At 35.7% G+C, this 26,377-nt stretch overlaps 1 long non-coding RNA gene across 1 annotated transcript in view; it reads right to left on the bottom strand.

Moving 5' to 3' along the window:
- LOC128286777 (uncharacterized) overlaps nt 1-26,377 on the bottom strand; it is a 72,394-nt gene that overhangs the window by 6,962 nt on the left and 39,055 nt on the right. The gene's annotated exons all lie outside the window — the stretch shown is intronic.

The raw sequence follows: 26,377 nt of genomic DNA on the forward strand, positions 1-26,377 counted from the left end.
ACGTTAAAATCCGAGAAAATTTAGGGTTCGAGTTGATACTGCATGAGGAAGGTATTAGCACCTCGCGACGCCCAAAATTGGTATTTTATTAAACACATGTTGTCTTGATTTTCAAAATACGAATTCAATTTGACATTTAAGTGTGATCCGATTGAAGGAAATGAGAAGTTGCAAGTTTTTTGTTTTTAGAAGGACGTCCGCTTTTAACACGAGCCGATTAATTTCACCCAACATAGCGATGAAATCGATGACTTAATGTTAAAATCGGTACATTACCTTATTCTTAAAATTAAAATGTAAAAAGTTTTTAAAATGATAGTAAAAAAATCCAAGAATATTATTGTCAAAAAATGCGAATAATGATGTGAATAATAAAATATATAAAATATAAAATATTAAAATATCAAAATATTAGAATAATAATAATTAATATTGACAAATAAAAATAAAATAGAAATAAAAAATGTACATAATATATATATTAGAAATAATAATGATGTTTAAAATCAATACTATTAATAATACTACATCAATATGTACATATATAAAAAAATAAATACGTGATAATATTAAAATATGTACATAATATAGTGTTAAAATACATACATAATATAGTTAAGATATATATATAAGATAACATGTAAAAAAATATATATATATAAATAATATAATATTAAAGATATATACATAAAATAGTATAAAATATATATATATATATACGTAATATAGAATTTAAAATATACCTAATATATTAAAAGAATATATATAATATAATATTAAGAAATATAATAATAACAAAAAGGAGAGAGAGGAGAGGGTGGATGATTTTTACCACAAGGTCGGCCATCGTCGTCGGTCACGGATCATGCATGCACGGTACACCAGACACAGCAATGGACCTCAAAAAACTTTTCGGTAAAAATGGGTAAGCTTCCTCCTTCTATATTTTTTTTACTTTAGATAAAAGAAACAAAATAAGATTGAAAGGAAAACAATAAGTAAACAAAGAACTTAAAATGAGAATAAACAAAGAAACCTCTTTGCTTTGATCTTTGATTAATCTTTAAAAAACTAGCTTCTCCAAAACTAGCCTTCACAATAACTCTTCTCCTTGATTACTTTAAAAGAAACCTCTCCAAAATCCTTTACAATAACTTTTCTCCCAAAACTCTCCAAAAAAAATCCCCCCCATATACAAAATATGAGAAGGCTTATATAGCCATTTACAAAATATTTTTTTTATTGTTTATGTCTTCATTTGTAGGTACAAGTGGTGGTGGAGCAAGTGTGGTTAGTGGAGTAGGTAATGGAGCAAGTGTGGCTAGTGGATTTGGTGGTGGAGAAGGTCTGGCTAGTGGAGTTGGTGGTGGAAAAGGAGTGGCTAGTGGAGTTGGTGGTGGAAAAGGTGTGGCTAGTTGAGAAAAGTTTAAGTTGTGGGCTAGGTTTTTTATTTTGATTTGGGCTTAGGGTTTGGGCCATTGGGGTTTTGATGTAAATTGGGCTTTGGGTAGTTAAGATTTTGGGTTTTGGGTTTAATTTTGGTGGGTTAGGTAAGGCTAAATTGGGTTTTGATGTAAATGGGCTAAAATTGGCCTACAACACCCGCATCTTAACCCTTTTTGATTCGTTAAGAATTTCTCCCTTTTTATTGACTCCCTTCTTTATCGAGATTTGATTTGATTAGTTACCTAACTATGTTCGTTCATTTCAGTTGCTGAATTATTCCTTATTATGCACTTTCCATTATTGTACTTGTTCTTGTTCTTAAAAAAATCGTATATTTATATTCATATTATAAAGAGCTTGGATAAGTTAAAGTTATTATAGTAAGAAAAAGCTCACTTAACTAGTTCTGAATGGTTTTAATTTTGGCACTTGTTTGTAATTCAGTAATTAGCTTTATTTTTCTAAGTTTGGTAATTTATTAAATTAAATCTCGATTCTAACTCTCTTTTTCAGCCTTTATCCGCACCTTTAACCCAAGCCCCATTACAACCCTGTTAAAGACATTTTTATTCGTGTATCATCTCATTTATAGTGGTGGAGAACTGATTTTCATGCAAGCCTATGGTAATAACTTCTCATGTTTGACTATTGAGCGTCTAATTATTGAACCTTAAACACTTTGAGTGATTTGAGTGAATCTTTAGTGAGGATGTCAACCCTTGTCGATTTGGAATTAAAGGTAATTACTTAGAAAAATAGGGATACCTATGATTTTATGACTAAAAAAGCTTAACCTGGATTGTTTGAAACTTTGATGTTCTTTTAGTTGAATTCTCAATGTGTGATTATCTGTGGATTACTTCGAAATATTATTGATGAGAATTATAAGTTAAGAAGAGTTAATTTTAATTGTGAGTTAAGAATTTTTCTTGAGGACAAGCAAATGCTTAAGTGTGGGATATTTAAACCATAATATATACATATTTTTACCCCATGCTTGGCATATTTTTGGAAAGACTATCATAAGATTTAATGAATTTGATGCTCCCAATCCTTCAATTTCATGTTTATACTCAGGAGAGCTTAGGATAGCAAAAAGAGCAAGAAACGGGCCAAAAACGGGCAAATTGGGCCTAATTCAGTGTTTCACACGGCTTAGGCACTTCCACACGGGCAATCCACACGTCCATGTGAGGCATACAGGCAGGCCACATACCTATGTGTCATGGCCATGTCGACATTAAACCAACTCAGAATTGCACATGGCCTGAGCATCTTCACACGGGCGTGGCACACGACCGTGTCCCTGTCGAGCCAAAGTCTAATTCTATTTGGAAAAGGCTAATTTAGGATAATTTGGGTATTCCAAAGTCTATATGAACACCCTAGAAGAGGATCAAAAGGGGGGATGGAGAGTAGAAAGCAGAAAATACTCAAGGACAACCATCGGAATCAGCTTAGAAGCAGGATCTTCTTCAAGACTGAAGTTCTCCATTCAATTTCCTTAGAAGTTCCTTGGGCTCTTTATGTTTTGTTGTTTTCCTAATTTTGAGATGTTTTCCTCTATTGTTATGAACTAAACTCCCTAAATATCTAAGGGAGATGAAACCTAAGACGGATCTTATTATTATTTGAATTATATGATAAATACTTGTTCTTATTCTTAATTGTAAGTTTTAATTCTCGCTTTAATATTCCAGGATATTAATTCAAGTTTTGATGTGCTTATTCAGTGGAGCAAAAGTCCCTGTTTAAGAGTAGATCCCCCATAATTAAGCGGAGTTGCATGCAATCCTAGAGATAGGATGACATAAATCTGCCAGATTAGAGTCAAATCTAATAAGGGGATTCATAGATTGAGTTAATGCAACAATAGGGGGTTTAATTAGAGAGATTTCAATAAATCAACCTAGAGTTAGTTATTTTTAGTCTCGAGAGATCTATTAACATAAATCAGGGATTTCTACAGATTAAGTCAAGTGAACAATTTCAGAAGTGATAAGTGAAGTCTAGGTGGATTCTTCCTTGGGTATTGTCTTCTCTATCGGTTTTCCTAAAGTATTTTCCAACTTTATTCTCTGTCACGTTCTTAGTCAATTAGATAGTTAATTTTAGTTTAAAAACACCCTTTAAATATTTAAGCTAGATAATAAAAAGATAGTAATTACTAGTACTTTTTGTCCTTGTGGATATGAAATTTCTGGTCTCACCATAACTATACTACTGTTCGATAGGTGCGCTTGCCTTAGTCAAATTTTTAGTTAGTTTCACGACCATCAGAATGGAAAGGCAACGTTGTTTTGGGAGGATAAATGATGTGGTAAGGACCCATTAAAGTTGGAATTCCCTAGGCTTTTTCATTTAGCCAAACTCAAAAATGCTTAGGTGTTTGATTATTCGTCCAACTGTGGGCTTAGCAATGTTAATTGGGAAGATCTTTTCGTCAGACCTCTACTGGATCGGGAAGTGGGGATCTTTTATCGTCTCATTGATAGGGTGAGTTGTGTGGTCCTGGTCACAGAGGTGGAGGATTGGATTTTATGGGATCACGACAATAAGGGTGAGTTTTCAGTAAAGCAATTATCTAAATTACTAATTGAAGGTGAGAGGGATGATCCAGTTTTTGCTTTCGATAAAATATGGAAGTTAAAAGTTCCTCTAAGGATGCGTAATTTTCTTTGGCTATTAGCCATTGACAAAGCTCTCACAAAGGATTTTTTAATTAAAAGGGGGGTGAAAATTCATGACATTTTGAACGTGTGTCCATGGTGTAATAGGGAGCTAAAGAGGGCGGATCATGTGTTTTTTAATTGTAATTTTATTGCAGGGTTTTGGAAGAGGATCTTCAGCTAGTGGTGTAATATCCTGATTTTGGGCCTAGTCGGAATAGTAGTTTCGTGACCACAAAATCCGAGATAGAAATAATTATTTTATGATTATTTTGAGGTCTATGATATGATTGCATGATTTTGTGAAAATTTTGTGAAGAAATTTTATGCATAAAGTGCTTAAATTGAAATTAGGGACTAAATCGAATAAATTGCAAAACTTGCATTCTAGAAGTTTCTAGTATGAAATTGTTTTGAAATATTAATTAGGAGGTCTTAAATAGAATTTTACCAATTTCTAAGTCTATGGACAAAAATTGGACATGGATGGAATTTTTAGAAAGTTTAGTAGTAAGGGCATTTTGGTCATTTAGGGTAAAATGAATTAAAATACAAAATTAAAAGCCAATTTTGCTCATCTTCAACCCCATGGCCGAATATAGCAAGGAGAAACCATGGCTAGGGTTTTCAAGCTTCCAAGCTCGATTGTAAGTCCGTTCTAGCCTCGCTTTTAATGATTTTTACGCTTTTGGAGTTAGGTAGCTCGATTATGCTTATGCTAGCAATTATTCAACCTAGGGTTCATATTTGGAAAAATACCCATAGGTGAAATTTGTGTATTTTGGTGTTTTATGATAGAATATGAGGTTTTAAATTATGTTAGACAACTTGTGCTACTCGGTTTTAAGCGAAAACTAGCAAAAGGGCTTAATCAGTAAAAATACCTAATAGTCATAAGTACATGTTAGAGTGAGAATTTGATGTTGCCATAGAAGGGAAAAATGATCAGCATGTCATAAAACATAAGAAAATAGGCTGAATTTTAATTTACGAGCTTTGGGGCAAAAGTGTAAATATGCAAAAGTTTAGGGGCAAAATTGTAATTTTTCCAAAATATGATTTTGGGTCAATTTGAATAATGTGAGTCCTAATTAGACTATATTTTAAATGATAGAGCAAGGAAAACTGAAATTCGGGCTAAAATGGGGAAAAGACCAAGTTGTGGACGAAATGGTAAAAGTAGTCATTTTCGCATACGAGGTAAGTTCATGTGTAAATAATGTAGCATAATTGTTATTTTTAAGTTATTGATGTTAATTATATGATATGCTGATTTTTTTTTATCGTGAAATATTATGCTTTGTGGTTAATGTTGAGTAATATGCAAATTATGTTTACTACTTGATAAATATGAATTGCTACCGAGTATCGGTTCCGATATTCTGTGGAAGACGGCAAAGATGTGTGATTGAGGAAAACGCCCGTTTGAACCTTAGGAATAGATTAGGATACAAGTGGCATCCGAACTCGTTGAGTTGAGTCCGAGTTCACTTATGGATGCGAATGTCCGAACTCGTTGAGTTGAGTCCGAGTTCGTGAGATGTAACTAGGCATCCGAACTCGTTGATTTGAGTCCGAGTTCACTCATGGATGCGAACGCCCGAGCTCGTTGAGTTGAGTCCGAGTTCACTTATGGGCGGGTTACATGGTAGCTTGGCTACATATGTGGCACTTATGTGCAAACTTTCCATGTATCCGAATTATATTCGATGTGTTCAACGGTAAAGTTCTACTCAAATGGAGGAATACTCAAGATGAAAGGGACGTATTGGTAAGTGTTGTGAAATGGATACTTTGAACAGTGTACGCACTTAACCCTCGGGTTGAAAACTCGATATAACAACAATATGGTAAGATGATAAATGAAAATGTGATATGAATGTCTTGGTGATGACTATGCAAATGATGTTTTATGTTTGCTTATATGGTTATGTTACTTGCTATTTGCATGTGAACTTACTAAGCATTTATGCTTACTCCTCCTTTTCATTCCTTGTAGTGTTGACAAGCCAGCTCGAAATCGTAAACGGTCGGAGGCACGCCACACTATCCGTATACCATCTTGGCATAATGGCTTGTATATTTTGAGTATGGCATGTATAGCATTATAATCATTTTGTGTATATGGTCTTATGATATGGTTATTGAGTGGTATGGAAATGCTTGGTAATGATTAGCCATTGGAATGGCTAATCATGATCATATTTGGTGTTATGTATGCTAAATTGCTAGCTAATCCATGGAAACCATGAAATAGGTAAAATTTACGATAAAATAGATTCAGACAGCAGTAGTGACGTGAATTTGAAAAATCACTAAAAATATTAGAAATGAAATTAAATAATGAATAAGTTATGGAATCGAATCTTGATGAGTCTATTTTCATATGGAAGAAGCGAAACAGGTATATGAGCTATATTTTATGAGATGTTTAAATTTTTGTGAAACGGGGCCAGAGCGATTTCTGGATCCCCTGTTCTGAATTTGGAAATTCACCATAAATTTTAAAAAGATAATTAGAAGTCATGCTTTATATGTACAGATTCCTTATTGAGTCTAGTTTTATTAGAGACAAACGTCATAGTCATTGAAGCTCTGTACAGGGAGATATCTGATTCGTAATACACAGAGGTCAGAGTAGTTGAACCCTGAAACAGGGGAGATTTTAACTAATAAACTGTACTAATTGGCCCAACCAAAAATTCTAGAAAAAAATTAATAGATATATATATGAGTCTAGTTTCAGGAAAAATTTACAGAATTATATTTCGAGTTTCTTAACTCGAGATATGATTTTTAAAGCGACTATGATGCAGTTAGCCAGCTTGTCTGGAAATTTTAAAATGAATTGTATGAGCTGTTTAATTAATGAATTAAGTCCGTTAACACCTCGTGTTCGAATCCGGCAACGGTCTCGGGTACGGGGCGTTACAGGTGGGACGTTGGCTGGATAGCGGTAAACAACTTTGAAGAATTTTATTCGTTATGTTTCAAGGTGAAGATTATTGGTTATTGTAAAAGTCTGTGGTTGATTGCAATCGCGGCTTCTTATTGATCGATTTGGTTAGCAATGAATGAGATGGTTTTTGATAATAAAGTGTTGTCAATGGATACCTTGATTTTCCATTCCAAAATAAGGGCATTATTGTAGGTAAGGTGATACGATCCGCCTCGGAAGAGTCGAGTCGTATGTAGATTGCCCGATCGTCTACGAGAAGTTACGTTAGGTTTAATTGAAAAGGTCAGATGAAGGAAAGAAGGGTATTGGTTTTGGGTTCGGATTAGAATAGGTAAGAAGAGTTTGAAAATTCGGGTTTGGAGTCCGAATAGGTATGGATGAAGGAATTGGTTCAATTAGGTAAATGGAGAAATGGGGTTGAACAAGAAGTGCAAACAAGAACCAATACCGATTTGGTATCGACCCATTGTTTATAAGCTCTTTTAGTTCGGTTTGGAATTGGTAAAGGAAAAACCTCGACCCACTATCTAACAAGATAGGAACCTCGGTATGTTTGAACGCCACACTACGAGTAGTGATAAGTTCGGTTTCGACAAAGAGCAACGGTTGACACAACTAGAACGCTAGGAACGCCAAACGAATCTTTGAACGAAATATAAGAAAGGTTTGCCTCACGATTTTGGCAGCATAACATTAACAAAAGTTTCAAAAGTCCTTTACAAAGTAACACAAGCCACAATTTATAGTGAATGCAAGGGATAGCCGAATAGGCTCTTGAGGTAGCTAAATGGTTTCTGAAAATTCCAGAATTTTTGATGAAGCTTCCTTGAAGTTTCTTGTGCATGGAGAACGGTAAAGGGCAGCTTCTAGATGCCTTGATTCAATAGAAAAATTGAATGAATTGTTTGGGAGCTGAAATGCCATCAATAGGTTCGGCCAAATGCTTGAATTTGGAATTAATTCTTGCTTGATTCAAATTAATGTTCATGTGATTAAGGAGCTGTCTAGAGTACTTCAATAGTCTTAGAATGTGAACAAACCAATTTGAACAGCCACACATGTGTGAACAAACAAAACCGAACAGCCCTTGGTGTGAAAGGAATAATCGGTGGGTGTGAACAATTTTAATTTGTCTTGGGCAACCAATCGGTCTTCTTGAAGAGTTGTAAGGTTTGGCTGAATAGTCACTTAGGGAACACCAAATATCAGCACACCAATTTTAAATCATCCATGCACCTATGCCGTCCAAGGGTAATGTACCTACAACATTTAATTCAGCAAATTAAATCCCTTTTAGACACATTAAATTCGCAACATAAATAAATCTTGCACCATAAATTAGGCTGGACATAATTAATCTTTGTAATAGTTAAGACATATTTAATTGGTCCTAATTAATTAAGTACTTAATTTAGAACATAATTAAAACATGTCCGATTATGACAAATTAATTATTAAAACAAATAACTAATAAAACTAACAGCAACTTAAATGATTTATTCCAAGATAATAAACGCTAATAATGAAATGAGTGAAACGAGCTCGTTGAGCTAAGTTAAGTTGAAGTTGAGCTGATTTGAGCTTGAAGGAGTATGCATGGTTTGCTTGGCTTGCTGGTCCAAGAGCTTTCAAGGAGTCCAAGAACGGTTTCACCCCAAACTCTATCAACTAAGGTTGTTGTTGCGTCTTTGAATCTCTTTGCTCGAGCTCGAGTGATCGGTCCTACGGGCAATTCGAGAGGATCTTCATTGGCAGCCGACAACTCGAGAGGTGTGGCTGTATCATTCCCCCTCTCTTCGAAGCGATTTGCCCCCAAATCGTCACCTATATCATAGAAAGAGAGATCAGCTACATTAAAGGTAGCACTTACGTTGTACTCACCTGGGAGATCAAGTTTATAAGAATTATCATTTATTCGTTCCAAAACTTGAAACGGCCCATCTCCTCTCGGCAATAACTTCGACTTTCATTTGAGCGGAAACCTTTCTTTTCACATATTAACCCACACCCAATCTCCGGGTTCAAAACTACTGTTTTGGCCTTTGTTCGCATTACGCACATAGGACTCGATCCTAGCCTCGATATTGGCCCTCACCTTGCTATGTAAATCCTTGACAAAATCGCCTTTTTCTTTGCATCTACATGGACAAACCGATCAAGAGGTAAAGGCAATAGATCTAAAGGAGTCAAGGATTAAAAGCGTAAACAATTTCAAATGGGGAGAATTTAGTCGCAGAATGGATGAACGATTATACGCAAACTCAATATGGGGTAGACAGTCCTCCCACGTCTTCAAATTCTTGAACGATGGCCCAAGCAAAGTAGATAGAACTCTATTGACAACTTCCGTTTGGCCATCGGTTTGGGGGTGGCGGTGGTCGAAAATGTAAGTTTGGTCCCTAATTTACCCCACAAAGACCTCCAAAAGTGACTTAAAATTTTGCATCTCGGTCCGACACGATCGTACGAGGAATGCCATGTAGTCTAACGATATCCCTAAAAACAAGTTCGCAACATGAACGGCATCGCGGCCTTAGTACGAGCAATAAAATGAGACATTTTGAAAATCTATCAACAACAACAAAATAGAATCCTTCCCGCTTTTGTGCGCGGAAGTCCGAGAAAAAATCCATGGAGATGTCAATCCACGGTGCTCGTGAATGGGCAATGGTGTGTACAAGCCATGGGGTTGAACCTTTGATTTAGCCTTTTGCGGGCTATACACCTTTCGCAAACTCGCTCCACATCTTTTCGCATCCATGCCAATAAAAATGTTCATGGAGAGTGGCTAGTGTCTTATTGACTCCGAAGTGTCCCATAAGCCCGCCACTATGCGCCTCATGCACTAATAGGTCTCGAACAGATCCACAAGGAATGCATAGTTTACCTTCTCGGAAAAGATAGCCCTCGTACCTATAAAAATTTTCAAAAGGACCTTTCTCGCAAGAAACAAATATCTCTCCAAAATCGGAATCGTTTACATAGGAATCTTTTAATAATGTAAAACCAAGAATCTTAGAATCCAAATATGATAACAGAGTATACCTTCTTGAAAGCGCATCAGCCACAATATTATCTTTACCTTTCTTATATTTGATGACATACGGAAACGACTCAAGGTATTCAACCCACTTCGCGTGGCATCGGTTCAACTTATGTTGGCCTTTGATATGCTTCAAGGCTTCATGATCGGAATGAATAACGAATTCCTTAGGCCACAAGTAATGTTGCCATGTCTCAAGGGCTCGTATGAGCGCGTACATCTCTTTATCATACACCGGATAGTTGAGTACGGCTCCATTGAGTTTTTCACTAAAGTAAGCCACAGGACGTCCGTCTTGTGTCAACACGTACCCGATTCCAATGCCCAAGCATCGCACTCGATCTCAAAAGTCTTCGAGAAACTGGAAGGGCAAGCAAAGGAGCGTTAGTGGGGCAATCTTTGATTTTTATAAATGATTTCTCTTGTTCATCGTTCCAAATAAAAGAAGAATTTTTCTTAATAACACTTGTAAGTGGAGCAGCAATTGTGCTAAAATTCGAGACGAATCGTCGGTAGAAACTTGCTAGGCCATGGAAACTTCGAACTTGCGTAATGCTCGTAGGCCTTGGCCAATCTCGTATGGCCTTAATCTTCTCTTGGTCTACCTCAAGACCATTCGCACTAACTACAAATCCTAGAAAAATAGTTTTGTTAGAACAAAAAGAACATTTCTTTAAATTAGCATATAAGGTCTCTTTCCGCAAAACTTCTAAAACAGATTTGAGATGACTTACATGTTCTTCCATAGATTTGTGTAAATCAATATATCGTCGAAATATACCATACAAAACTTACCGATGAAAGGCCTTAAGACATGGTTCATTAGTCTCATGAACGTACTTGGAGCGTTGGTAAGGCCAAAAGGCATAACCACCATTCAGATAGTCCGTGCTTGGTCTTGAATGTTGTTTTCCATTCGTCTCCTTCTCGCATCCGAATTTGGTGGTAGCCACTCTTCAAATCGATTTTGAGAACACTTTGGCCCCACTAAGCTCATCTAACATGTCATCTAAGCGAGGAATGGGATGACGGTATTTGATTGTTATCTTGTTAACGGCTCGGCAATCCACGCACATGTGCCATGTTCCGTCTTTTTTCGTACCAATAATACGGAACAAAGACAGGGGACTTAGGCTCTCGCGAATGTAGCCTTTTTCCATCAGCTCATTGACTTGTCTTTGCAACTCCTTGGTCTCCTCCGGATTGGCTCATGAAGGTGTCGATTTGGAATAATCGCTCCCGGCATGAAATCAATTTGATGCTCGATTCCACGAAGTGGTGGAAGACCACTCGGGGTTTCTTCCAAAAAAACATCTTGGAAATCCTGCAACAAAGACAAAATAGGAGGGGGTAGGGTATCGGGTAAATCGTTAGTAGAAATTAATGCTTCCTTGTACAAAAGTACAAGAATAGTTTGATTCATCACCAAAGCCCTCCTCACATCACTAACTCTTGCAAAAACACTCATTTTCTCGATTTTCTTTTCTTTTTCTTCTTTTGCTTGGATATTTTTCTTGTCACTCTCTTTTGTTTTCTTTTTCTTATTTTTCTCTTCTTTTATTTTTTTACAACTTTCTTTTTCTTTTTCTTTTTCTCTCATTTGCTCAATAGAAGCTTTTAGCTTGATTTGGTCTTCATACACTTGTTTGGGAGTCAATGGCGCCAACGTCAGATTCTTTCCCATGAATTTGAATGTATACCGGTTGGCATACACGTCGTGTTGAACTCGTCTATCAAAGCGCCACGGTCGGCCAAGTAGCAAATGCCCGCATGCATCGAGACGACGTCACAAAGAACCTCATCCGAATACTTGCCGATGTTGAAAGAGACAAGTACTTGCTTCGTTACCTTAAGCTCTCCTCCGTCATTGAGCCATTGTAGTTTGTAGGGGCTCGGATGCTTGGTAGTAGGTAAACCAAGTCTTTCAACCATCATGGTACTTGCTACATTGGTACAGCTGCCTCCGTCGATAATGACGCTACAGACTTTGCCTCCGACTTGGCACCGAGTGTGGAAGATATTCTCTCGTTGGAGATCATTCTCCACGCCTTGGAGACTTAGACTTCGTTTTACAACAAGTAGTTCTCCTTCCATGGGTTGTTCCACGTCCTCCTCGACTTCAGAAGCTGATTCAGATTCTTTCTCCTCCTCATCCTCCGTTTCGATCTCGCCATCGACTCGCAATACCATGGTCCTTCGATTTGGGCATTGGCTTGCTATGTGGCCTCTTCCGAGACACTTAAAACACTTAATATCCCGATTTCGATTGTATGACGATTCGGGTGCCTTGCCTTTGTTCATTTCAGCGATGGGCTTGTTGGTTTTTGGAGGTACCGTGGTCTCCTTCCCTCGAGGATTGGCAGGTCCTTTGCTTAATCCTTGGTTCCACCTTGAAGGGTTGGAAGTGGGAAACCCTCGACTTGGGCCTTTTCTCTTGAGTTGTCTTTCCACCTTGATGGCCATATGGACCATATCAACCACTTCAATGTAGTGTTGTAATTCCACTACGTTTGCTATATCTCGATTTAGACCAGCCAGGAATCTCGCCATCGTTGCTTCGGGATCTTCTTGGACATCCGCTCGAATCATCGCGATTTCTATTTCTTTGTAGTAATCCTCGACACTTTTGGACCCTTGTGTGAGATTTTGGAGTTTTTGGTGCAACTCCCGGTGGTAGTACGCAGGGATAAATCGTCGCCTCATCACCGCCTTCATTTCGGTCCATGTAGAGATAGGACGTTCACCGTTACGCCTCCGACTAGTGGTTAGTTGTTCCCACCAAATCATGGCGTAGTCCGAAAACTCTATTGCGGCTAGTTTCACCTTTTTATTCTCGGAGTAATTGTGACAATCGAACACCAACTCTATCCTTTTTTCCCACTCAAGATAGGCCTCCGGATCCGATCTACCTTGAAACAGTGGAATAGTCAGTTTAATGTTCTTGAGATCATCATCTTCGCGTCTTCGATCTCGTTGTCGGTGTTGCCTACGTCGATCACTAGCATTAGACTCTTGTTCACTTTCAAGATCACTAAGGTCATTTGCTTCATCGTCTTGGACCCTTCGTCTTCCCCGGTTCTGATTTGGTCTCTCCCGTCTTGGTCTAACCCCCTCGGGTGCTCTTCCACGTTGACCATTCACTTCAACTTGGAACAAACGGTCTTCGATGGGATTGAGCCTTCGATCTAGGAGTCGCTCCATTTCTCGTAATAAGGCTTGCATGTTTAAGTCGGGGACGTTGCGAATGGGTTGTCTTGCCGGATGATCTTCCACGTTGCGATCTGACTCCTGTGACATTAAAATGTTATTAAAGTAAACCTCACCACAAAAGCTCACAATCTCTCGAAAAGGAAAAGAAGTTGTTTCTCTCACACTCGTGTTTGCACTCGAAATTAGGCTTCTACCTCCACTCTATTGCACTTACAACTCTAGTGCCTTTTACCTCTCTTAACCTTTTCTCGTGATTTTGTAAGCAGATTCGTTAAGGCTTAGTCCTTGGTCTAGGCGGTCGGTTCAAAAGGGGTAACAAGTGATTGATGTATTCGGTTTCGGGTAGGCTGAAAGAATAGGGAATTGGGTTAAAAGTGTGGCGTATTAGGAAGAGTAGGATAGAAGATGGATCGGAAACTATATCAAATCAAAGCTTGACGATCAACTAACAATTGAATTGCATAAATCACTTTTTTTTCGATTTTTTTGAATTTTTTTCAAACTTGTATAACTTTTTTTGTACTATATCGACAAACTAAATACAATAGAAGCACTTTTGTACACGATTTTTTTTTCTCCATTGCGTGAATTTTTGTTTTATAATAACAAAGAGAAACCAATCAAAATGAGAAAACTTGATATCTGAAATTTTTTTTCTATACTCTTTTTTTTTTTTTCTGACCCTACCTCGGGAATGCTCCACTTCGAACGCCTAAGCTTCTCGTTTTAAGTAGCTCTGATACCAGATGATACGATCCGCCTCGGAAGAGTCGAGTCGTATGTAGATTGCCCGATCGTCTACGAGAAGTTACGTTAGGTTTAATTGAAAAGGTCAGATGAAGGAAAGAAGGGTATTGGTTTTGGGTTCGGATTAGAATAGGTAAGAAGAGTTTGAAAATTCGGGTTTGGAGTCCGAATAGGTATGGATGAAGGAATTGGTTCAATTAGGTAAATGGAGAAATGGGGTTGAACAAGAAGTGCAAACAAGAACCAATACCGATTTGGTATCGACCGTTGTTTATAAGCTCTTTAGTTCGGTTTGGAATTGGTAAAGGAAAACCTCGACCCACTATCTAACAAGATAGGAACCTCGGTATGTTTGAACGCCACACTACGAGTAGTGATAAGTTCGGTTTCGACAAAGAGCAACGGTTGACACAACTAGAACGCTAGGAACGCCAAACGAATCTTTGAACGAAATATAAGAAAGGTTTGCCTCACGATTTTGGCAGCATAACATTAACGAAAGTTTCAAAAGTCCTTTACAAAGTAACACAAGCCACAATTTATAGTGAATGCAAGGGATAGCCGAATAGGCTCTTGAGGTAGCTAAATGGTTTCTGAAAATTCCAGAATTTTTGATGAAGCTTCCTTGAAGTTTCTTGTGCATGGAGAACGGTAAAGGGCAGCTTCTAGATGCCTTGACTCAATAGAAAAATTGAATGAATTGTTTGGGAGCTGAAATGCCATCAATAGGTTCGGCCAAATGCTTGAATTTGGAATTAATGCTGCTGCTTGATTCAGCCGAATGTTCATGTGATTAAGGAGCTGTTTAGAGTACTTCAATAGTCTTAGAATGTGAACAAACCGATTTGAACAGCCACACATGTGTGAACAAACAAAACCGAACAGCCCTTGGTGTGAGGAATAATCGAGTGGTGTGAAACGACCTTAATTTGTCTTAGGCGACCAATCGGTCTTCTTGAAGAGTTGTAAGGTTTGGCTGAATGGTCACTTAGGGAACACCAAATATCAGCACACCAATTTTAAATCATCCATGCACCTATGCCGTCCAAGGGTTAATGTACCTACAACATTTAATTCACAAATTAAATCCCTTTTAGACACATTAAATTCGGCAACATAAATAAATCTTGCACCATAAATTAGGTGGACATAATTAATCTTTGTAATAGTTAAGACATATTTAATTGGTCCTAATTAATTAAGTACTTAATTTAAAACATAATTAAAACATGTCCGATTATAACAAATTAATTATTAAAACAAATAACTAATAAAACTAACATCAACTTAAATGATTTATTCCAAGCATAATAAACGCAATAATGAAATGAGCTGAAACGAGCTCGTTGAGCTAAGTTAAGTTGAAGTTGAGCTGATTTGAGCTTGAAGGAGTATGCATGGTTTGCTTGGCTTGCTGGTCCAAGAGCTTTCAAGGAGTCCAGCAACGGTTTCACCCCAAACTCTATCAACTAAGGTTGTTGTTGCATCTTTGAATCTCTTTGCTCGAGCTCGGGTGATCGGTCCTACGGGCAATTCGAGAGGATCTTCATTGGCAGCCGACAACTCGGGAGGTGTGGCTGTATCATAAGGGCTGCTGTTGAAGAGTGCAAGATTCAAGAGAGATTATGGTTATATCCGTATAAATGCGACTTATCTAATTTGAGGTCAGCTGGTTGGTGCTTTCCTCCACATGGATGCTTCAAATTTAATGTTAGTGGAGTTGCTTCTGAGGGCGAATCTGAAGGTGAAGGTGTGATGAAAGATGAGGAAGGTATTGTTAGAGCTCTATTCTCGGGTCCAAGTGATGCCTGTGATGCGGAGTCTGCTGAATTGGGAGCAATTATCACAGCTATGGATGTTTTTACTGACATAGGGTGGAAGGGATCATGTTCATTAATTGTTGAAATGGGTTCGAAGGTGGTTTATAATTGGATTTTAGAGAAATCAAGAATACCTTGGTCGCAACAAACTTATTTTGCAGATTTTGATAGAAAGAGGGCCTGTCCTAGAAAGTTATCATTTTCATTAGCGGAGGTAGGTGGAAATGAAATCGCAGATGCATTAGTATCTGCTGGTATGAGTAGGCCTTATATGTTTAAGGCTTGGTGGTGAGTATGGTCTACGTTAATTATGAGTATATAAAGGTATGGCTTTCCGGTTACTGGTATTTCAAGTGAATGCGTTGCTGGGATTTGTTCTGCTGATCTGTTGAGAAGATTTTGGTGCAAGGGTTTGCTGGGATTTGAGTTAGTTTTGATGTATCTGTTAGGTTATTTGTTTGCTTTTAGGTATGGTCTGGCTGTTAAAGTTTTTGCATTAGTAAGTGGCAACTACATCTGCGTTTTTGTATTACTTTTACTGAGCGAAAAAAATTGTAGGTGAGTCTGAAATAGTAGAGGTATAGGCTATTAAAACTACCTCGAAAATGTATATTAGCTTGGGATGGAATGTGAAAACCCTTTTTTTCTTATTGAATTTAGTTTAGGTGTTGTTTTAGAATGGTTGTTGAATAGAAAAGTTAGACCGCAATCAGTAAGGAATTTTCTCATAAGTATTGATTGTTGTATTAACCAATTGATGAGTGTTAAATTCGCATTGGTTTATACACAAGGTAATGGTATGACTATAGATTTGACTATTGTTGGGGTGAAAAGATCAGCGTTATTTAAAACTTGTGTTGATATATTCTTGATTATTTATTAGAAGTTAGATCATATGACGAGTAATTTATCTCTTTATTTATTAAAGTGGTTTGTAATTTTTACTAGAAATGAGATTGTTTCTCAACGTTTTTTTATTGTTAATATATACAAGTCGACTGAGAAAAAAAGTACAAGCACAATTTTAAACTGAGCGAGCTTCACCTTTGATTTTAATTTCAATACTAATAAAGGGAGTGTAGCATAAAATTATTCTTCCGACTCTTTAATTTTAAAATCATACGTCAACTTTAATTGAATTTATAAGTAATACAAAAACTTAATTTAATGTAATTGTTAGATTTTATGCAAATCAACTTCCAAAGCACTCCACGATTCAATTTTTTTATTAATTCAACACTCATTTAGTAAAAGATATAAGTAATAATTTTACCTAACAAATATTAAAATATTAGGTTCACATGGAGCTTACGTATAGAGGGAAACTTTATACGATACTTCATCCAAAATTTACAATGTATAATCAAATCAAATAAATTACTGATTCTCGTGATCAATTTATCTATTTTTTAAATCTATGATTTGATTTTGATCACATATTAATTTGAAAAATAAGTAAGTCAATTATTTCATTATTTATCATAGATAGTCAAGAAAACCAAATTAAAATATAGTCCAAGTAAACAAAAATCAGCTACAAGAAAACACGTTGATATCATTACCACGAAATTCTAGTCCTTATGATATGATATTTAAAATAAAAATCAAATTTAATTATTCTTAAATTTTGATTTTTAAATTTAATTTTATAATATAATAAAAAATTATTTTTTAATTAATTGAGTCTTAGTTCATTTGACGGTGTAGCTATAACAGCAATAAGAAATATGTGGATTCAAATATGTTTAACCGTATTTTCTTTAATTTAAGAGTTTAAAGATTAAGAGTTAAAATAGATTTTCTCTTTTCATTTTTAGAAAATAGTTTTCGTTTTCTATTTTTAAAAATTGAAAAACTTGTTTACTAAATAATAATAAAAACAAAACATGAAAACTTGTTAGGTAGTTGTTTTTCTATAATGGGAACATGGTAAATAAAATTATATAATTTTGAATTAAAATATTAAATTTAATATTTGAAAAATTATTGAAAAAATATATTTACGCTTATATGAATTTGAAGGGAGTTAATTAATTTAAAGTTAAAAATTTTTGTTTTCATAATTTCATTGAACATAATGAAAACAAGTTTTATTAATTTCCAACTTTCACATATTTTCATTTTCAACGAATCACATTTTCTTGAATATTTTCAATTTTTCAAAAGAATTGAAAATGAAAAGAAAACAATGTATGTTTCCTGAAATCAAATAAAGCCTTAATATCTTTTTTTATGGCAACATTTTGATCTCTTAAAATTTAAATTTCGATTTAGTTAGTTTAAAAATGATAAATTTATAATTTAATCTTTAAAATTTCATTAAATTTATAGTTGGGATCCGGCCTCCAATTGAGAAAGTCTTACTCTTTGATTTTCCTCTCATGTGTAAAATCTATTGAGAAAAGAGACCGTGACGTTTCAGATTTAGAATATTTTAATATATTTGGTTTTATGTAATAAATATTAGACTTTATTTCACATGAATATAACAACTTGCAAGAAATAATAACAATAACATTGAGAACTCGTGTGGTGGCCCTTATGGTTAGACTTTATTTTCCTCTTTTATAATTTAAAAAAAAAACAGTAACATTGATGAATTAAATTGAGGGAGGTGTGCACTGGTCAAAAGAAAATTACTTGTTCACCCAGAAAAAGATAACGATAACGATGAATTCAACTGGGGGAGGTGTGCACTGGTCAACAGAAAATTAATTGCCAATAAATTTAGTCTTATCTGATTTCAGCTAAGTTTGAATCTATATTTAAATAAAATATTAAAATTAATCATATTTAATTATAAATTATTAAAATTAAAATGCTTTTTCCTTAGATAGATGATAATTTTCTATGATACAAATACGGATAAAAAGAAAAGTAAATGAGTGGTAGCTAATTATTTTTATAATGAATGATAGTTTTAGAATAAAGAAGAAATAAAACAAATAGAGAAAACATACAGCTTTTTCTAAAAGAGAGAAACTAGAAAAAGTAGGGAAAGTACTTAATAAAAATAGTATACATATATATATATATCATGTCGAAGATATGTTTGATGACACTTATCTCAATGACATTAAATCTGATTTGAAAAGATCAAAACTCATATTTTAAATTGTCTGATAAAAAATTACACAAAATGGGATAAAACGACACTTTAAATTTTATTCAATATGAGATGTAAATATGAGAAAATTTAATATGAAATATGAGGCAAGCACTAACAATTAATAAATTAAACACTAAAATTTAATATGAAATTTTTATTTTATGCAATTATAATATCATAACACTTGATTTTACGTTTATTTGTATTGCAACTCTAACATCTTTGTTTATATCACACTATTTTATGTTTACTTCTAAAATCTAAAAATATAGTACTCCCTATAAATGTGGTAGATTGAATAGAAGCTTGCAATCCACCATTGATGGGTTCGGAATGGATGATATTTCTTGGAAGTGGACGTTAGTCGACAAATTCTCTCTTAAAGAGTCATATAAGCATCTATGTTGTACTACCGATCCAAATCAATTTGGGAATGATAAAGGAATTTGGAAAGTGAAGGCATCCCAAAGAGTACGAACCTTTTTGTGGCTGCTTGTTCGAAATAAACTTTTGACAAATGAGGAGCGCACATGAAGAGATATGACATTCTTTCCTTTTTTTTTTTTGAACAATGTGGAAAGGCAATGGAATCAACAATTTATGTTGTGAGAGATTGCGATTTCGCTCAAATTGTGCAAAAGTCATTAGTACCTAGGCTTAAATGGAACGCTTTCTTCAACTTACATGTTGGGTACACTGAAATATCGCGAATGAGGGAATTGGGAGAATGGCCAACATTTTTCTCAATTGTTACCTGGTTTCTTTGGAAGAGCCATAATGATTTCATCTTTAATAATACTAGTAGAAGTAGCCATAAACTCATTGCTTCGACTCTTGTTTGGGTAAAGTCTTTTGGATTCAGTGGTAACATCGAGCAATTGGTCTGCTTTTCTAAAACAGAACAAGGGTGGCAACGTCTAAAACCTAGGTGGATCAAGATTAACGTCGATGAATCGGTGTCAATGAGTAATACCAAAGCAGCAATAGGGGGAGCCGTGAGAGATTCAAGTGAAGTTTGGTCGGTGGGTTTCAAAATGGTAACAGTGGTGTCCAATGTTTTCCAGATTGAGGCACGGGCGGTTGTTGAAGGCTTGAAGTTGGTTTGGTTAAGGGGCTTCAAATAGGTAGAGGTTGATTGTGATAATGCCATTGATACCATTCGAAATGCTATGCATTGTTATAGGCCAATTTGGCCCACTTACATTCATCAGACCTAATACCCACTAACCCACTAACCTAAACCCACCAGACCCATATACCACTAAACCCATCAGCTCACCACCCCGAATAACCCAATCCCTAAAACCCATTTACAACCCGAGCCCACCTAGAATAAACCTAATAACTGAGAGGCCCAAACCCATACATCAGCAAACCCTAACCCTAACCCGAACACCTCAGCAGCCACCTACCCCCATCGACAAAGTCACCTCAGCGCCGCAACACCCATGCCATGGCCACCAACTCTCCTCACTTACCCTCTCACACGGATGCTCCACCAGCATAGCAAATGACACACTAACAAAGAACCAAAGGGAAACAAATAGTATAACGAGTGGGCTATAAAGCCGAATAGGAAACGAATGTAAAGGGGAGGATTTTGGAATAAACGCAATTTATATACAAATAGTGATCTGAAGAAAAGTATAATACAAGAACAACATCAAAACAGATATCCCAAAAAAAAAATCGAAAATCAAAAACAAAAAAAAAATCAAAGGTAATCTGTTATCTTATTTTTTGAATCGGTCTCATTTATTTTTTTGTCTTTTTTTTTCTTTTTTCCTACTTTTACTCATGCATGTACATATATTATAATAACAATAAAAATAAGATTTAAAAACAAAAAAAAAATCTTACCTTTGCGATTTTCGGCCATCGTGTACGGTGGCCGGAAGCGACGGAGATCCAGCGGCGTTGGTGGCCCTCCGGGCTGGATTCTGGACTTAGTCCAGAGAAAAAATGAGCCCCCTCTCTTTTTTTTCCCAAACGAACAGAAATGAAAAATTTTCAAAATTTTTAACTTATATAGGTCAGGCAGCGTCGTTTTGGGCCTTGCATTTAAGTTACTGAAGCGCGTCGTTTCACCATGCCCGACCGTTCAACCGAACCCGCTTCAGATCCACGTGTTTTTGCGAAAAGGGTTAATTGCGCTTCAAGCCCTTCCGCTTTTTTCTGTTCTTTTCAATCAGGTTTTAGTTTTTTTCAAATTGGCCCTGAAATTTACGTTTGTTTTAAATCGATCCTCCATGTCGCATGCGTTTTAAAAGGTAAGGAAATTGCTTGTTTGGGCCCTCAATGTTTAACGCGTGTTCGAATGAGTCCCTTCTTCTGCTTTTTATTCTAAATTCGCCCCACAAATTTCGATTTTAATTCCATTTCGTCCTTTTCTTACCTTTTCTCATTTTAATGTTATTGTATTTATTACTATTTATATTATTATTATCAATGTTATTATTAATATAGGCTTTGTTATTTGTGTATATATCTTTAATCAGATATGTATGTATGTATATAGTATTATTAATTTTTGCTTTAACGTTATTACTATTTTCTTATCATTATTATATTATTATTATTATTATATTATATTTAGTATTATCTTTAATATTATATTTCTATTATTATATTTATTATTATCTATTACTTTATTTTTATTTTTATTTTAATATTATTATATTATATTCACCTTTTATATTTTTATATTATTACTATTACTTATCTTTACTTATATATATATACGTATTTTTATGTACATATAGCTTTTATATAGTTTTTTATTACTTTGTTTTTGATTTTACTTTGTTATATTTGCTTTTCGTATTTTATTATTCTGCTAGCATTATTATTTTTTATTACCGCTATTAATTCATGTACACACGTGTATATACATCATGTACTTACTCTTAGTATTATTACTATGTATTCGATTTTTATATATATACATGTATGTAATTGTATGTACTCATAGTTGTTTTAATATTATTCTTATTCCTAATGTATATATATTACATATGCATGTTTAAATACCATATTATATACATATATTTTATATCTATTCTTATATATTATTATTTTTGTTATTATACATAATATTTTCACTATTATCACTTATTATTTTATTTTAATATTATTATATATATATTCTTCATATATGTTATGTACATACTTTTTTCAATATCTATTTTATATATATATATGTATATATTATGTATATATTTTAACATTACTAGTTATATATTTTTACTATCTTATGTATATACTTCAAACACTATATATAGTACATTTCTAACACTATTAGTATTTATATATATATATACACATATATACTCTTAATTATCTTTATATGTATATTCATTGTGTTCTCATTGTGTTCTCGTATTTGATACTATTGTTACATTTAATATCGTGTGCATTGTCATTGTTTTTAATATTATTGTTGTATGAATTATGTGCTCCAACTATTATCTTTTGTTTCCCGCCCATTTTTATATATTACCCTGTTGTTCATTATTTTAAAATATTTATTCGTGTTTTTATTTATTTCAATAAGCAAGGCAACGTACTGATTTAAACACTATGTCATCGATTTCATCGCTATGTTGGGTGAATATCAATCAACTCGTGTTAAAATGGTATATCCTTCTTAAAAGAAAACGAAACTTGAAATTTCTCGTGTTTTGATCGGATCATGATTCAATGTTACTTTGAACTTGCAATTTTGAAAATTAAGACAACACTTGTTTATAAGATACCAATTTTGGGCATCGCGAGGGTGCTAATACCTTCCTCGCAGAACCGACTCGAACCCTAATTTTTCTCTGGACTTTCACGTAGACCTAAACTTGGCCTTCTTTTTATTTTAAAAATAAATTTATTAGGTGTCCGATCACACCTATAAAAAGGATCGGTGGCGACTCCCTTTGTTAATAAAATCGAAAGTTGGTTTTCAAATGTTTAATAAATCGCCACAATTAGCGACCAAGCGAAACTAAAATTTTTATGTCGCTACAGCTGGCGACTCCGCTGGGGAGATATTTTTGAGAGTCGAGTCGAATTAAACGCGTGTTGTCAAAATTTTCAAAATTCCTTGTTCAAATTAATATTTAATCGTGATCCTAAAATCGTGTTTTTGAGAAATCATGCATTTGCATCGTGTTTTGTCTGGTTGTTTTAAGGCTTTAAATTCATATGGTTTTAGTTTTGGTTTAGTTTTTAAATAAAACGTAAAGGTTTGTGAGTTTCTCCCCACACACCGTACGCGTGCATTCTTGCATAACATGAGCTCTATACCCGGGCACCATCCATTTAAGTGAAAGTAAACGCTATGTCTTCGTGAGTTAACTCGTCCCTCCGCACAGGCTAGTGAATACTTTCGGGTTACATATGACTTATGCTTTCGTGAGTTAATTTGTCCCTCCGCATAGGCATAAGTAAATGTAATCCCTCGAATTGAACCCGTGAGCCTGTGATGGGCTATGACCGAGGCTTCGTACTATTCTTAGTAGATGACATTACGGACAATTTGAGTACCTATCTAGAACTGAAACCGCATATAATGGACCGTACGAGCCACCTAGTTAGAGCCATGCCGAACCTCCGTCCGTTAATAGTCACCGAAATAAGTACATGGAAGAAACGCCTCTTCCCTTTTATGTCTTTGACACTTACACTTTCTATTTTGATTTTCCGTAATTCATGTTTATTGTACTAATCAAGATATTTGTCTGTGTTCTTATTTTGCATCATGCATTATAGGCATCATATTAGGAAGGTGTTGACTAGAGATTGGTTGCCAAAAAACGGGTTTCTAATGGAAGAGTCAATTATACAAACAACCGAGAAGAATGCCGTGGTTCGGGACTAGTCTCTAAAAACTTAGAAAGAAAAAGGGGATAGTCTAGTGGAGGGATGTATTGCCAATCTGCCCGAACACGTAATCGTGAAAAGAATAACCTTGAAGATTTGGTTTGGGTTTGGAATCAGTGGGATTCGGACACTAGGGGTATCTTCACTGAGAGATATGGAGACATAGCTAATTTGATTGCTGTCAACGTAGACGAACGATTGATCCAAGCCATGGTCAGATTTTGGGGTCCGGCTTACCAATGTTTTACCTTCAATTTAGAAGATATGACTCCGACTATAGAGGAGTACGTTGCTTTGCTTCGTGTTGAAAATGCACAATTCTATGAAGTATACGTGAAAGAGCTTAAGCCGATGACCTTCAAGAAAAAGTTAGTGAGATTGACAGACATGACTGACGCATGGGCCAAAAAATAGATAAAGAAGAAGAATGAAACCATTTGCATTCCATGGTCTTCCCTACGAGAATTGGTTCTGAACCATCCCGACATGTTGAAAAGAGTGAATCTGTTCACTTTGGCCATTTACGGTTTGATCATCTTCCCGAAAGTCCTTGGACACATAGAAGTTGCGGTGGTGGATTTTTTCGAAAAATTAAAACAAGGAATCAACCCTGTCCCGACTATCCTAGCCGAGACCTTCAGATCCTTAAACAGTTGTAGGAAAATGGGGAAATGATGCTTTATCGGATGGGCGCAGTTACTAAATGTCTGGATTTTGAGTCACTTCTGGAAAGTAGAGCGCACACCGTTCCATATGTTTTCAAAAATATTTGCCCCGTTGGAAGCTTATCTTAAGAAAGAATGGCCAAAGGAAGTCACTGAACAGTATTGGGTCTTAGTTTTTCAGAACCTTCGCGCCGAGGATATAACGTGGAGAGCACTGTGGATCTGCCCTTCGGTTCTATTATACAAGGTTGGAAATCAAGATTGGGTACCACTACTTGGGTTATGGGGAGGAGTTGGATATGCCCCACTATTAGTCCAAAGACAATTTTCTTCGCGACAATTCATACCCGCCACTGGAGGATTAGCATAGTCCGAGTTCGCTTTTGCGGGAGAAGGGTATATGAAGAGGGTCCGAGACACTGCAAAGTCTTGGCAGAAAATTCATCCGATGGAATTAGCTCTATATGCTGATACCCTCACCCAAGATTACGATATTTAGAGGAAGCAACGGGTGAATAGTCAGCAAATCTCGTTAATGAACTACACCGTCCAGAATCTTTTCTCAGAGGAAATGTCGTCTGAGCTAGAAATGGCAAGACAAGAATTTGAACGAGAAAAGGCCAAGATGTCTCGGGACCTTAGTGCTCTTCAAGAGGAAAACTACCAATTGAAGATCGACGTTCAGATTGAAATATCCAAAACCGAGAAAGTGCAAAATGAGGCTGAAGTCGTAAGAAATGACTTAAGAAATCTTCATCTGGAAAATAAGAAGTTAAGAAGCACAATAAAGAATAGTGGGCTGGGCAAGTCGTCGGCAGAAGGGAAGGAAGAAATAAGCAACATTAAAGGCGGGATGGAATTTTGGAAAAGAAAAGTGAAGAAAGAGGAGGAAAAGGCTGCGCGGGTTATGATAGAATTGAGGAAGAAGAACGTCGAATATGAAGCTGTGTCTACCGAGGTAATGACTAGTCGATCTAAACTTCAAGAACTAAAAGAGAGGATACAAAAGTTAGAAGATATGCTGCAAGATCGTCAACAACAGCCAGATACTCTCTTGAAGGCTTTGGAAGAAAAAGATAGTCAGTATGATAGAGACGTTTGTGCTTATGAAGAGGGCCTCCAAGAAAAAGAAATGCAACTTAGCTATTTGATCAATGAAGTTCATGGGGTAGCCATGCATGTGGTACAATTATCAGAAGAAGCTGAAATTCTCATTTGCCAATTCCCTCCAAGTTGAAGATCAAATATATCAGAGTTCTTAGCACGAGTAAAGAAATATGGCGATATAGCTAGGAAGTTTGTGTAATGGTTGAATCGAAAATGGAAAAATGTTTTGTAATGAACTCTTTTGATGAATGAAATGCCTAAATAAGGGCTATCTTGAAATCAACACCTATTCCTTACATATCTTTCATGATTGACATTCATTTATGCACTCATTCATTCATTGCATATATCTATCCCATAATTATTCGCTAAGGTTAGAATCATATAATTCACAGTCACAACACTTCAAATCTGGAATCACGCCATTCGTATAGAACGCGTCGACAAGCTAGGTTAATGGAGGCTGAATTTAATGAAAGAATTGAAAGGATGGAAAGAGTTCAGAGGGAATTACAAGAGCAGTTGGCCAAGTCACAGCAAGAGACAAGAAACTTAATGGTGAGGTCTCGAGAAGAATCGCTTGAACAAAGAGACCAAATGGCCAAGATGATGGAAATGATGTCAGCTTTAGTTAAAAAAAAAGGACCCATGTAGAGCCCTGATGTTGAGGAACCTCGGTCAAGAGTTAATCACAGTCAAGATCCGTTCTATCCCCCAGGATTCACTCCGCCAC

This window comes from Gossypium arboreum, chromosome 13, assembly GCF_025698485.1.
Source record: "Gossypium arboreum isolate Shixiya-1 chromosome 13, ASM2569848v2, whole genome shotgun sequence".
Taxonomy (NCBI): domain Eukaryota; kingdom Viridiplantae; phylum Streptophyta; class Magnoliopsida; order Malvales; family Malvaceae; genus Gossypium; species Gossypium arboreum.